The sequence below is a fragment of the Ascaphus truei genome, chromosome 9 (assembly GCF_040206685.1).
Source record: "Ascaphus truei isolate aAscTru1 chromosome 9, aAscTru1.hap1, whole genome shotgun sequence".
NCBI classification, from domain to species: Eukaryota; Metazoa; Chordata; class Amphibia; order Anura; family Ascaphidae; genus Ascaphus; species Ascaphus truei.
In genome coordinates this window covers 43,352,008-43,363,685 of record NC_134491.1, presented here as the reverse complement: position 1 = coordinate 43,363,685, position 11,678 = coordinate 43,352,008, and the positions used below count along the sequence as shown (strand labels likewise).

General features: G+C 52.0%; 1 protein-coding gene across 1 annotated transcript in view; it reads left to right on the top strand.

Moving 5' to 3' along the window:
• The first annotated feature begins 8,900 nt into the window (after positions 1 to 8,900).
• DGLUCY (D-glutamate cyclase) overlaps positions 8,901 to 11,678 on the top strand; it is a 41,834-nt gene continuing 39,056 nt past the window's right edge. The window contains exon 1 of the mRNA XM_075614547.1: positions 8,901 to 9,028. The gene's annotated coding sequence lies outside the window, so the exon portion shown is untranslated. The remainder of the gene's footprint in view (positions 9,029 to 11,678) is intronic.

Here is an 11,678-nt window from a genome sequence, read left to right as displayed (position 1 = left end):
CCCTCCTCCTCCTTTCCTCCCCCCTCCTCCCCTTTCCTTCCCCCCTCCTCCCCTCCCACCCCCTTCCCCCCTCCCACCCCTACCCCCTCCCACACCCTTCCCCCTCCCACACCCTTCCACTCTTCCCCCTCCCACACCTACCCCTTTCCCCCCTCCCACACCCTTCCACCACCCTTCGCTTCCTGCCCGCCTTCCTGCCTCCCCGCCTCTGCTTTCGCGCCCACCCGCCTCTGCCTTTCACCCGCCCTTACTCCGCCCGCCTCTGCCTTTCACCCACCGCCTCACAGCCGCTGCATGCACTCAACAGACACCGCCACACTCGACACATACTGCCGCCACACACACCTGCTGCCTCCCGCCCCTACGCACCGACATCACTGACCCACCGCCTCACACCCTAGCAGGACCCCCACTCACAGACAGCACTCACAACCCCACGCGCCACCTGCCGCCTCACACCCTAGCAGGACCCCCACTCACAGACAGCACTCACAACCCACGCGCCACCTGCCGCCTCACACCCTAGCAGGACCCCCACTCACAGACAGCACTCACAACCCACGCGCCACCTGCCGCCTCACACCCTAGCAGGACCCCACTCACAGACAGCACTCACAACCCACGCGCCACCTGCCGCCTCACACCCTAGCAGGACCCACGCGCCACCTGCCGCCTCACACCCTAGCAGGACACATGCCTCACATTTTTACATCTGTTATGTCACCAAAATATACATTGTACTGTGGTGTGTTTACATTAAACCATTTTAAACAACATCGTATTACATTTTCTTCCATCTTTCTTTTCAACATTATTATCCAACCTTTACAACAAATACTCACCTATTGTTCCACGATTTATAAATAATACTACCTATTACGCATTTACATCCCGGGCAACGCCGGGTCTCTCAGCTAGTTATTGCTCTAAAGTAGGTATGTCCAACTCATGTCCTCAAGTGCCACCAACAGTCAGGTTTTAAGGATATCCCTGCTTCCGCACAGGTGGCTCAATCAGTGGCTTGGTCCAAGATTGAGCCACTGATTGAGCCATCTGTGCTGAAGCAGAGACTGATTGAACCAAATGTGCTGAAGCAGGGATATCCTGAAAACCTGACCTGTTGGTGGCCTTGAGGACTGGAGTTGGCCATCCTGGCTCTGAAGCTTTAAGGGGCAAAAAGGCCATTCGGGAAATATTCTGCCCAAATCATATACAGTATATAATAAATCACACAGTCTGTTGCACTAAACATCTTGTATAACCCAGTCTGTAGGATAGATCCTGCAACCCTTCCAGAGACAGCATATTTGTCCTTTTGGGCTCATCAGCATGAACTTAGCTGTGTTATGAAGCTGGCTGAAGGAAGATAGGAAAAGTGTCCCCTATCAGTTAGTTTCTATGTTTTCATGTTATTGATCGATTATCAGATCGTACAATTTCCTTCATGCTAAAGCACTTGCAATACTTTCTTCGCCTGCATTTTAACCGAATATCAGGTTCCTGCTCAGGGTCGTATCCAAGAAGATGTTTTGGGTAGAATTTGTATGTCACAATGTGTATTTCTCCCGCGTTTTCCCAAGAGAACGAAGCCAGAATTCTACCACGAAATCCTGTTCTTGTTGATCCTCGCGCTGTTCCAACCCTGGAACAAGGGGTAACTGCCAGGAACATAACATGTTCACTACAAGGACTGGAGCTCGGACATTCTCTAGCACGGCCACTGAAAGTAATGGTGATTTCCTCGTGCATGTCAAAGGGTTACAAGGCGGCGCGGCAAAGCTGTGTAATGCGGCAGGCTTTTCCTTTGGGGGTCCATGTTAAAATGGACATGAAATATAATGTGATACTGTGTGCTCATTTGCATGTCATTTCCAGAATCCCTGGCTGCAGTGGAAGCAGTGTATGCTAAGAGATAATGGGAAAGGGCAGGGCTGCAGACCTGGCTGAGACGTGTGAATGTCCCCCTCACAAGGGGGATTATTATTTGATGCACTGTGGAGGGTTTTTGTCACTTTTTACCCACCATAATTGATATAATGTGTACTAGAATTTATTGTGAAACCCTGAAATAGTTTTTGATCCTAGATAAAAAAGAATAAATAATCAATGCTTATTTATTTATTGAGCGATTAAAGATTCAGCTGGTATTATCTAATTCAGCGGTGCGCAATCTGTGGGGCGCGACCCCCAGGGGGGGCGCGAGACTGCCGACGGGGGGCGCGGGGTTTACAGAGGCCCCGCGCGCTTCCGAAGGCACTTAAATTAAGTGCCGGGGGAGCTGCAGGGCCTCTGTAAACCATACTTACCCGTGGCTCCGGCGGCTTCCTCCCGGCGTCGCCATGGCAACGCGGCGTCAAAATGACGCTGCGAGGTCATGTGACGTCACGTTGCTATGGCAACGTGACGTCATTACGCCGGAGCGCGGGTAAGTTGGGGTTGGGGGGGGCGCGGGAGCGAGGGGACAGCCGTCAGGGGGGCGCAGGGAAAAATGTTTGCGCCCCCCTGATCTAATTTACCCATTTTAGAACTCCGCCCCGATCACTGCGACTTGGAACCGCTTCAGCATTCTGTGCTCCTAATCAGGGCAGCATGCACCGTGCGCTATAGCGCTCTCCGCAGACGGGTGGTGAAAGGTGTTAGGCTGAGTCCATGGTAACTGCAGCCGTGCGGAGGCGCGCTGAGGCTGAGGGAAAGCGGGTGCTTTCCCTGGCCTTAGTTCGCGCGCCGTCGGGGGGCGGGCCAATGACGTCACCGCTCACGTGACCGGCCCTGCGCTCCCGTGAGCGCTCAAACTAGAAATTTGTTAAGACCTACGCCTCCGCACGCCCCTGCTAAAGCCGCTCCCATTGCGGCTGCAGGGGCTCACTGACAAGCGTCAGCGCCCCTCAGCACGGGTCAGAGCCTAAGCGCTGACCTTGGACTCAGCCTTACACGGCTGCGAGCTTTCACTTTGTCACAGACCTATTCGCAGCTGTTGAATGTAAATGTAAGCCCAGTTTAATGTGCTAAGTGGCCTGCTGGGAGACTGGCGCAAAGCGGCTAAAACAAGGTGCATGAAAAAACCGCCACGATCCGTGGTCGTGCTGCGAAGCCGGAATCAAAGGACAGGTCTAATTCTGGGCCATTGTGCATGTAACGATTGTAACCCAGTTCCGGGCCCAGTCTCTCCGCACGGGAGGCGGGCCTTTGTTTATTATTGATCCATTGTTGGTCCCAGTGAGGTAATCTTGGTAGGGACAGAAAAGTGGCTGCTACACTGGGAATAATACAAGTGGCCTCATTTTCAGTGACCTCATTTTCATGGCATTGTTTTCAGCACAGTTGACGCGCTGATTCATCAGTACTTACATTTATTAGTAAAGGTGCAGATCCCTACAGGACTAAAGTGTACTAATAGCAGTGCTATGTGTATTAGGCTCAATATTTAGAGGGTTACAAATATCAGACAAAAGTGTAAATATTTACAGAATTGAAGCGGTAGTCCACGTGGCTCATGTATTTTTTAAACCTGCCTGGACCGGGTGGTCCCACAAAGTCTGGGGGGCTCCCCGATTCAGGGCCGTGGGCACTGGGGTCACTCCCACAGCCAATGCCGTCGGGAGTTAATATTGGGAGCTGCAGATATATTTGTCGTTTTTTGGTGTTGAATCTGGCACATAAAAATTACAAATATCTCAGGGAGCAGGGGGTCCCCGGATGAGCTCTGCGGGACCACCTGTTCCGGTAACAGCTGATTTTGAGATGATTGTTGCATTAAGAATATAACACCTTTTAATCCTGTAATGCTGCTAGTGTGGGCACATGCTTTGCTGGACCTTTCACAATCATTATCTAATCCAGGGGGGGGACAACTCCAGTCCTCAAGGGCCACCAGCAGGTCAGGCATTAGGGATATCCCTGCTTCAGCACAGGTTGTGCAGTCGAAGACTAAGCTACGGATTGAGCCACCTGTGCTGAAGCAGGGATATCCTAAAAACCTCACCTGGCGCTTGAGGACTGGAGTTGGTCACTCCTGTGCTAATCTATCTGAGGTTTGTGACGGTAGGGGTAAATATGGCTGCTGTTAATAAAGGTCAAGCCTGCCATTACCCCTACCTGTCAGTAATACACTGGTATTATGTTATGTGTATATCTATGTACTCTGCCTTTGTCTGGTTCCAGCAGCTCAGGGACCAGGGGTTAATTTGTTTGCAGGAGAAATGTTGCAAAGCATGTCTGTGATCTTTCCCTGTAACAGTTTTATGTAACTACTGTTATGTTTCACTTCTACCCACCAATCAGGTCTGGGCACCTAGACAGCACCCGGCTCTGAATGTTGCTGGTTAGTGTATAAAAAGGTGGGGAGGGAGACCACTAGTTAGCTGAAGGAGTGCCAGTAGCTGTTAGGCCGCGTTCAGGATGGATGCTGCAGCCGTGAGCGTCCATGCGCGCCTCCGCCGGGCGCTCCTGCAGCGCAGCGATCTGCGCCTTGGCTGCAGGAGTTGGGTCGCGGCATTTGGGGCGTGGTGAACGTGTCATGGAGCTGGTTTGCTGAACCAGCTCACGTGACGCGACTAGCCCGAAAACTCATTTTGGGTTGTAGCGGCAAAATGTAGCAGCATCAACGCTGTATTTTGCCGCCGGTGGGGTTTTCAGTTTGAAAACTCCCACCAAACCCGAAATTGCGACGGCATCCACCCTGAACTGCGCCTTAGCGTGGGCTTTCAGCTTTTAGCTGTTTGATGTACAGGCCCACTAATATGGCGGGTTCCGTTCTATGGCCCCGCCGGAAAGCGGAACCGGCAATTTTCGGCATCTCCTGCAGGTCTGCATGCATAAACATAAAACTGCTTTGCACCAGCAAATGGAGACCTATGTACAGTACTTAGCGTCACAAAGGTCATTTTTGGCGTAATATTGACGCATGGAAATGACACATTTTATATTATATATCTGTGCATCTATGTACAAACCTTTTTTTGCCATTGTGCACCTTAGGTATAAAAGGTCACTTTAGTCCGGTATATTGGCGCAGACAGATGGGATGAGCGTGACGCACAGATGTGGTAAAAAAATATGTTTTAACTGTGAGCCAAAAACTAGTTTAACTTATGTCAAAAACCCCCGCCAAGGTGAACCCAGTGGAAACCCTAAAAAGTCTGTTCATGTAGTGTTAGCGCAGAATAAGGTAGCTATGTATCAACCAATAATGTAATTCATGCAACACGGCTGTTTCATTATATAGATTAACAAAATAAATAATGTTGCACTAATAATTTATATTTACTAATACTAGTTAAAAACAATTTAAATTGTAGCAGTCAGGTACTCCTGTGTATATAGTCACATCAGTCAGGTACTCCTGTGCATATAGTCCCATCAGTCAGGTACTCCTGTGCATATATTCCCATCAGTCAGGTACTCCTGTGCATGAAGTCCCATCAGTCAGGTACTCCTGTGCATGAAGTCACATCAGTCAGGTACTCCTGTGCATGAAGTCCCATCAGTCAGGTACTTCTGTGCATGAAGTCCCATCAGTCAGGTACTCCTGTGCATGAAGTCACACCAGTCAGGTACTCCTGTGCACGAAGTCCCATCAGTCAGGTACTCCTGTGCATGAAGTCCCATCAGTCAGGTACTCCTGTGCATATAGTCCCATCAGTCAGGTACTCCTGTGCATATAGTCCCATCAGTCAGTTACTCCTGTGCATGAAGTCACACCAGTCAGGTACTCCTGTGCATGAAGTCCCATCAGTCAGGTACTCCTGTGCATGAAGTCCCATCAATCAGGTACTCCTGTGCATATAGTCCCATCAGTCAGGTACTCCTGTGCATGAAGTCCCATCAGTCAGGTACTCCTGTGCATGAAGTCCCATCAGTCAGGTACTCCTGTGCATGAAGTCCCATCAGTCAGGTACTCCTGTGCATGAAGTCCCATCAGTCAGGTACTCCTGTGCACGAAGTCCCATCAGTCAGGTACTCCTGTGCATATAGTCCCATCAGTCAGGTACTCCTGTGCATATAGTCCCATCAGTCAGGTACTCCTGTGCATATAGTCCCATCAGTCAGGTACTCCTGTGCATGAAGTCCCATCAGTCAGGTACTCCTGTGCATGAAGTCCTATCAGTCAGTTACTCCTGTGCATGAAGTCACACCAGTCAGGTACTCCTGTGCATGAAGTCCCATCAGTCAGGTACTCCTGTGCACGAAGTCCCATCAGTCAGGTACTCCTGTGCATGAAGTCCCATCAGTCAGTTACTCCTGTGCATGAAGTCCCATCAGTCAGGTACTCCTGTGCATGAAGTCCCATCAGTCAGGTACTCCTGTGCATGAAGTCCCATCAGTCAGGTACTCCTGTGCATGAAGTCACATATCAACCCCCAGACATACGATGCAAGGTTTGTACTTCGGAGCGGTTTTTACACAGCAGTAAGGGGTCTCGGAGCCGAACCCCATTCATTTCAGCTCTGGGGACCCCCGGCTCCCAGAGATACTCACCTCTGCAGTGGGTGCCGGTATCTTGGGGCTGTTTAAAGGTCCAGGTGACGCAGGCCAATAAGCCGCACTGGATGACGTCACGGCTTCCTATTGGCCCGCAGGACACGGGAGCTTTGAATGCCGCCATTAAAAGAACCCCAGCTAGCCCAGCAACCGCTGCTACCAGCACCCCCCGCGGAGGGAAGTATCTTCGGGAACGGGGTCGCCGAGCCGAAATTAATGAGGTTCAGCTCCGAAGACCCCTTCCTTCAATGCTCTGCAAAAAATACAACATACACGGTGTGCTTGGGTGGCTGGTTTAAATGAAAGTGGCACGCACAAAAATGTACAATATGAGTTTAATAAGAGAGGAAGAGAAGTAGGAAAGAAGCTGGTGAGGAGGGGGAGCATGTGTGGGGAAGAAGCAGGTGAGGAGGGGAGCATGTGTGGGGGAGAAGCTGGTTAGGAGGGGAGCATGTGTGGGGGAGAAGCAGGTGAGGGGGAGCATGTGTGGGGGAGAAGCTGGTCAGGAGGGGAGCATGTGGGGAGAAGCTGGTGAGGAGGGGAGCATGTGTGGGGGAGAAGCAGGTGAAGAGGGGAGCATGTGTGGGGGAGAAGCTGGTGAGGAGGGGAGCATGTGGGGGAGAAACAGGTGAGAGTGGAGCATGTGGGGGAGAAGCTGATGAGGAGGGGAATATGTCTGGGGGAGAAGCTGGTGAGGAGGGGAGCATATCTGGGGAGAAGCTGGAGATGAGGGGAGCATGTGTGGGGGAGAAGCTGGTGTGGAGAGGAGCATGTGTGGGGGAGAAGCTGGAGAGGAGGGGAGCATGTGGGGGAGAAGCTGGAGAGGAGGGGAGCATGTGTGGGGGAGAAGCTGGAGAGGAGGGGATCAGCTTGTGAGGAGGGGAGCATGTGTGGGGGAGAAGCTGGTCAGGAGGGGAGCATATCTGGGGAGAAGCTGGAGAGGAGGGGAGCATGTGGGGGAGAAGCTGGTGAGGGGAGCATGTGTGGGGGAGAAGCTGGTGAGGAGGGGATCAGCTTGTGAGGAGGGAAGCTGGTGAGGAGGGGAGCATGTGTGGGGGAGAAGCTGGTGAGGAGGGGAGCATGTGTGGGGGAGAAGCTGGAGAAGAGGGGAGCATGTGGGGGAGAAGCTGGTGAGGGGAGCATGTGTGGGGGAGAAGCTGGTGAGGAGGGGATCAGCTTGTGAGGAGGGGAGCATGTGTGGGGGAGAAGCTGGTGAGGAGGGGAGCGTGTGGGGGAGAAGCTGGTGAGGGGAGCGTGTGTGGGGGAGAAGCTGGTGAGGAGGGGAGCATGTGGGGAGAAGCTGGTGAGGAGGGGAGCGTGTGTGGGGGAGAAGCTGGTGAGGAGGGGAGCGCGTGTGGGGGAGAAGCTGGTGAGGAGGGGAGCGCGTGGGGGAGAAGCTGGTGAGGAGGGGAGCGCGTGTGGGGGAGAAGCGGGGGAGAAGCTGGTGAGGAGGGGAGCGCGTGTGGGGGAGAAGCTGGTGAGGAGGGGAGCGCGTGTGGGGGAGAAGCTGGTGAGGAGGGGAGTGTGTGTGGGGGAGAAGCTGGTGAGGAGGGGAGCGCGTGTGGGGGAGAAGCTGGTGAGGAGGGGAGCATGTGTGAGGGAGAAGCTGGTGAGGAGGGGAGCGTGTTTGGGGGAGAAGCTGGTGAGGAGGGGAGCGTGTGTGGGGGAGAAGCAGGTGAGGAGGGGATCAGCTTGTGAGGAGGGGAGCATGTGGGGGGGAGAAGCTGGTGAGGAGGGGAGCCTGTGTGGGGGAGAAGCTGGTGAGGAGGGGAGCATGTGGGGGAGAAGCTGGTGAGGAGGGGAGCAGCTTGTGAGGAGGGGAGCATGTGTGGGGGACAAGCTGGTGAGGAGGGGAGCCTGTGTGGGGGAGAAGCTGGTGAGGAGGGGAGCATGTGTGGGGGAGAAGCTGGTGAGGAGGGGAGAAGTTGGTGAAGAGGGGAGCATGTGAGTAGGGGAGCGTGTGGGGGAGAAGCTGGTGAGGAGGGGAGCATGTGTGGGGGAGAAGCTGGTGAGGAGGGGAGCATGCATGTGTGAGGGAGAAGCTGGTGAGGGGAGCGTGTGTGGGGGAGAAGCAGGTGAGGAGGGGAGCAGCTTGTGAGGAGGGGAGCATGTGTGGGGGAGAAGCTGGTGAGGAGGGGAGCATGTGTGGGGGAGAAGCTGGTGAGGAGGGGAGCATGTGTGGGGGGGAGCCTGTGTTGGGGAGAAGCTGGTGAGGAGGGGAGCATGTGTGGGGGAGAAGCTGGTGAGGAGGGGAGAAGTTGGTGAAGAAGGGAGCATGTGAGTAGGGGAGCGTGAGGAGGGGAGCCTGTGTGGGGGAGAAGCTGGTGAGGAGGGGAGCATGTGTGGGGGAGAAGCTGGTGAGGAGGGGAGCATGTGAGTAGGGGAGCGTGTGGGGAGAAGCTGGTGAGGAGGGGAGCATATGGGGTGGTGTGTGGGTGTGTCACACCCCTACAGTCACATGATGTTCGCCCCATTGAATACTGGGACATGTAGTTCATTGCCTTCTATGCACAAGAGCTGCTGGGAGAAGATGGCTGCCCCCTCCCAGGTCTGTGAGTGTCTGAGTAGGGGTGACAGTGACACTCCTGTGCTGTGTGGGGACTGTGCTGATGTGACCTGATTGCAGCAGTTATGTGGATGCCATGCAGTGTCAGATCAGTCAGTATGAGGGGGCAGTGTCAGATCAGTCAGTATGAGGGGGCAGTGTCAGATCAGTCAGTATGAGGGGGCAGTGTCAGATCAGTCAGTATGAGGGGGCAGTGTCAGATCAGTCAGTATGAGGGGGCAGTGTCAGATCAGGCAGTATGAGGGGGCAGTGTCAGATCAGTCAGTGTGAGGGGGCAGTGTCAGATCAGTCAGTGTGAGGGGACAGTGTCAGTCAGTCAGTATGAGGGGGCAGTGTCAGATCAGTCAGTATGAGGGGGCAGTGTCAGTCAGTGTGAGGGGGCAGTGTCAGATCAGTCAGTATGAGGGGGCAGTGTCAGATCAGTCAGTATGAGGGGGCAGTGTCAGATCAGTCAGTATGAGGGGGCAGTGTCAGATCAGTCAGTATGAGGGGGCAGTGTCAGATCAGGCAGTATGAGGGGGCAGTGTCAGATCAGGCAGTATGAGGGGGCAGTGTCCGATCAGGCAGTATGAGGGGGCAGTGTCAGATCAGGCAGTGTGAGGGGGCAGTGTCAGATCAGGCAGTATGAGGGGGCAGTGTCAGATCAGGCAGTATGAGGGGGCAGTGTCAGATCAGGCAGTATGAGGGGGCAGTGTCAGATCAGGCAGTATGAGGGGGCAGTGTCAGATCAGGCAGTATGAGGGGGCAGTGTCCGATCAGGCAGTATGAGGGGGCAGTGTCAGATCAGGCAGTGTGAGGGGGCAGTGTCAGATCAGGCAGTATGAGGGGGCAGTGTCAGGCAGTATGAGGGGGCAGTGTCAGATCAGTCAATGTGAGGGGGCAGTGTCAGATCAGGCAGTATGAGGGGGCAATGTCAGATCAGTCGGTATGAGGGTGGCCCCTGTAAGCGTGGCGCCCCCCAGTCTGCGCTCCCCTGCCTTAGTACGCCAGAGTGGGACCCTTTCAATAAAACCAATAACACATCCCTGTAACGTCTGTTACTTTTTGCTGTGAGTGCCGTCACCTATACAGCTCAACCCCGTTATAACGCGATGCGCTACAACGCGAATCTGCTTATAACGCGATGCAAGCGCGGCTCCCAATTTTCGTATTTATGAATACTTTACAACACGATTATTGGTATCTTAAATACTTTATTGTACAATGCATACAATTGTACATTATTTGTAACGAGATCCACTTATAGCGCGATGTGATTCTTTGGACCCCAAGCACCGCGTTATAAGGGGGTTGAGCTGTACTATTGTATTCACATGTACAATATAATAGAGAGAATTATAATATAAAAAGGGCAAAGGAAATCCCTTCCCCCGGGGGAGCTTCTGCAAGAACAGGTTTTAGATCCAGGAATATATATATATATATATATATTTCTGAGCAAAAACATTTTTAACCCTGTTGCTCCTGGTTGGACCTTTGGACATGCCATGCTTTTAGTTGCAAAGCTGAAATATTTTTTTGGGGTAAGAAATCACGAAAGAAGACAATGCTCAACAAATTTGCAAACTTTCTTAGGGTGAAATGACTTTATGGATAAGGCTGTGGTCTTTTGAAGTGGGAGAGTCCAGTTTATATTATAAGTCTGTGACCGTGGACACGTATTGTGGTGTATATAGATAGCATTGTCTGTGTGTAATGCAGCACTGTACACAGCCAAATAATATGATCACAATTTTTTAGAGACATGCAGATAAAGTCACTTGCCCAGAGTCACTCTGAGCGGACCCCTGTAACATAATATTTCCATCTCAAAGCTTCAAGGCTTCTCCTTTCTACGGTGAGAAATTGGACTGCAAGCTCTGCAGAGCAGAGAATCCGGGGTCTTTGTCTATACTTGTAGTTTTTAAAAAAATGTTTTGCCATTTTTCAACAGCTATTCAACACAGCAAAACACAATGTGCAATATCTACAGCATCAATGTTTTATCTTTTACATTGTTAATGTAAACATGCTTTACTGTAATAATGTACCAGGTACAGAGCAGGAACGTGGACAAATGTTAAAGGACTTGTTTTATAGGGTTAGGGGAACATACAGTGCTGCTTGTGTTCTGGTAGGCTGACTCACTCACCGGGTTCCTGGAAATTCAGTGGGTTTAGCTGAGATGTTCTAACTTCCAGGAACACTGTGAAACTCCTAATAATTGCATAACAGGCAAATTCCCCAGATCTTATTAACGTGTAATAAATCCCTGCCTCGGTATAAAAAGACATTGGGAGAATAAAGCCGCAATCCCGCCCGTGTCGCATATATATTTATTACAACGTTAGGACCGCGGGGTCCTCCAGATCTGGAAGGCTTTATTTTTAACTCCTGGGACCCCTCTAGCTCCTTATTTATACTGGTTGATTTATTTGTAGTTGATGATGGTCTCCCGGGACATTTAAATGGCCGCCCTTTGCGGCTGCCCTTTGGTATGCGGGACCTATAAGATTTGTTGGCCATTTTGTTTTTTTCCAGAGGGAGCTTTAACACAGAAAATACAAACATAAGCGGAAAAATAACGCGGTTTACCTCCGGATATCAGTATAATAGAGTAGGCGGGATTGCTGCGGAAATGTGTGTTTGACAT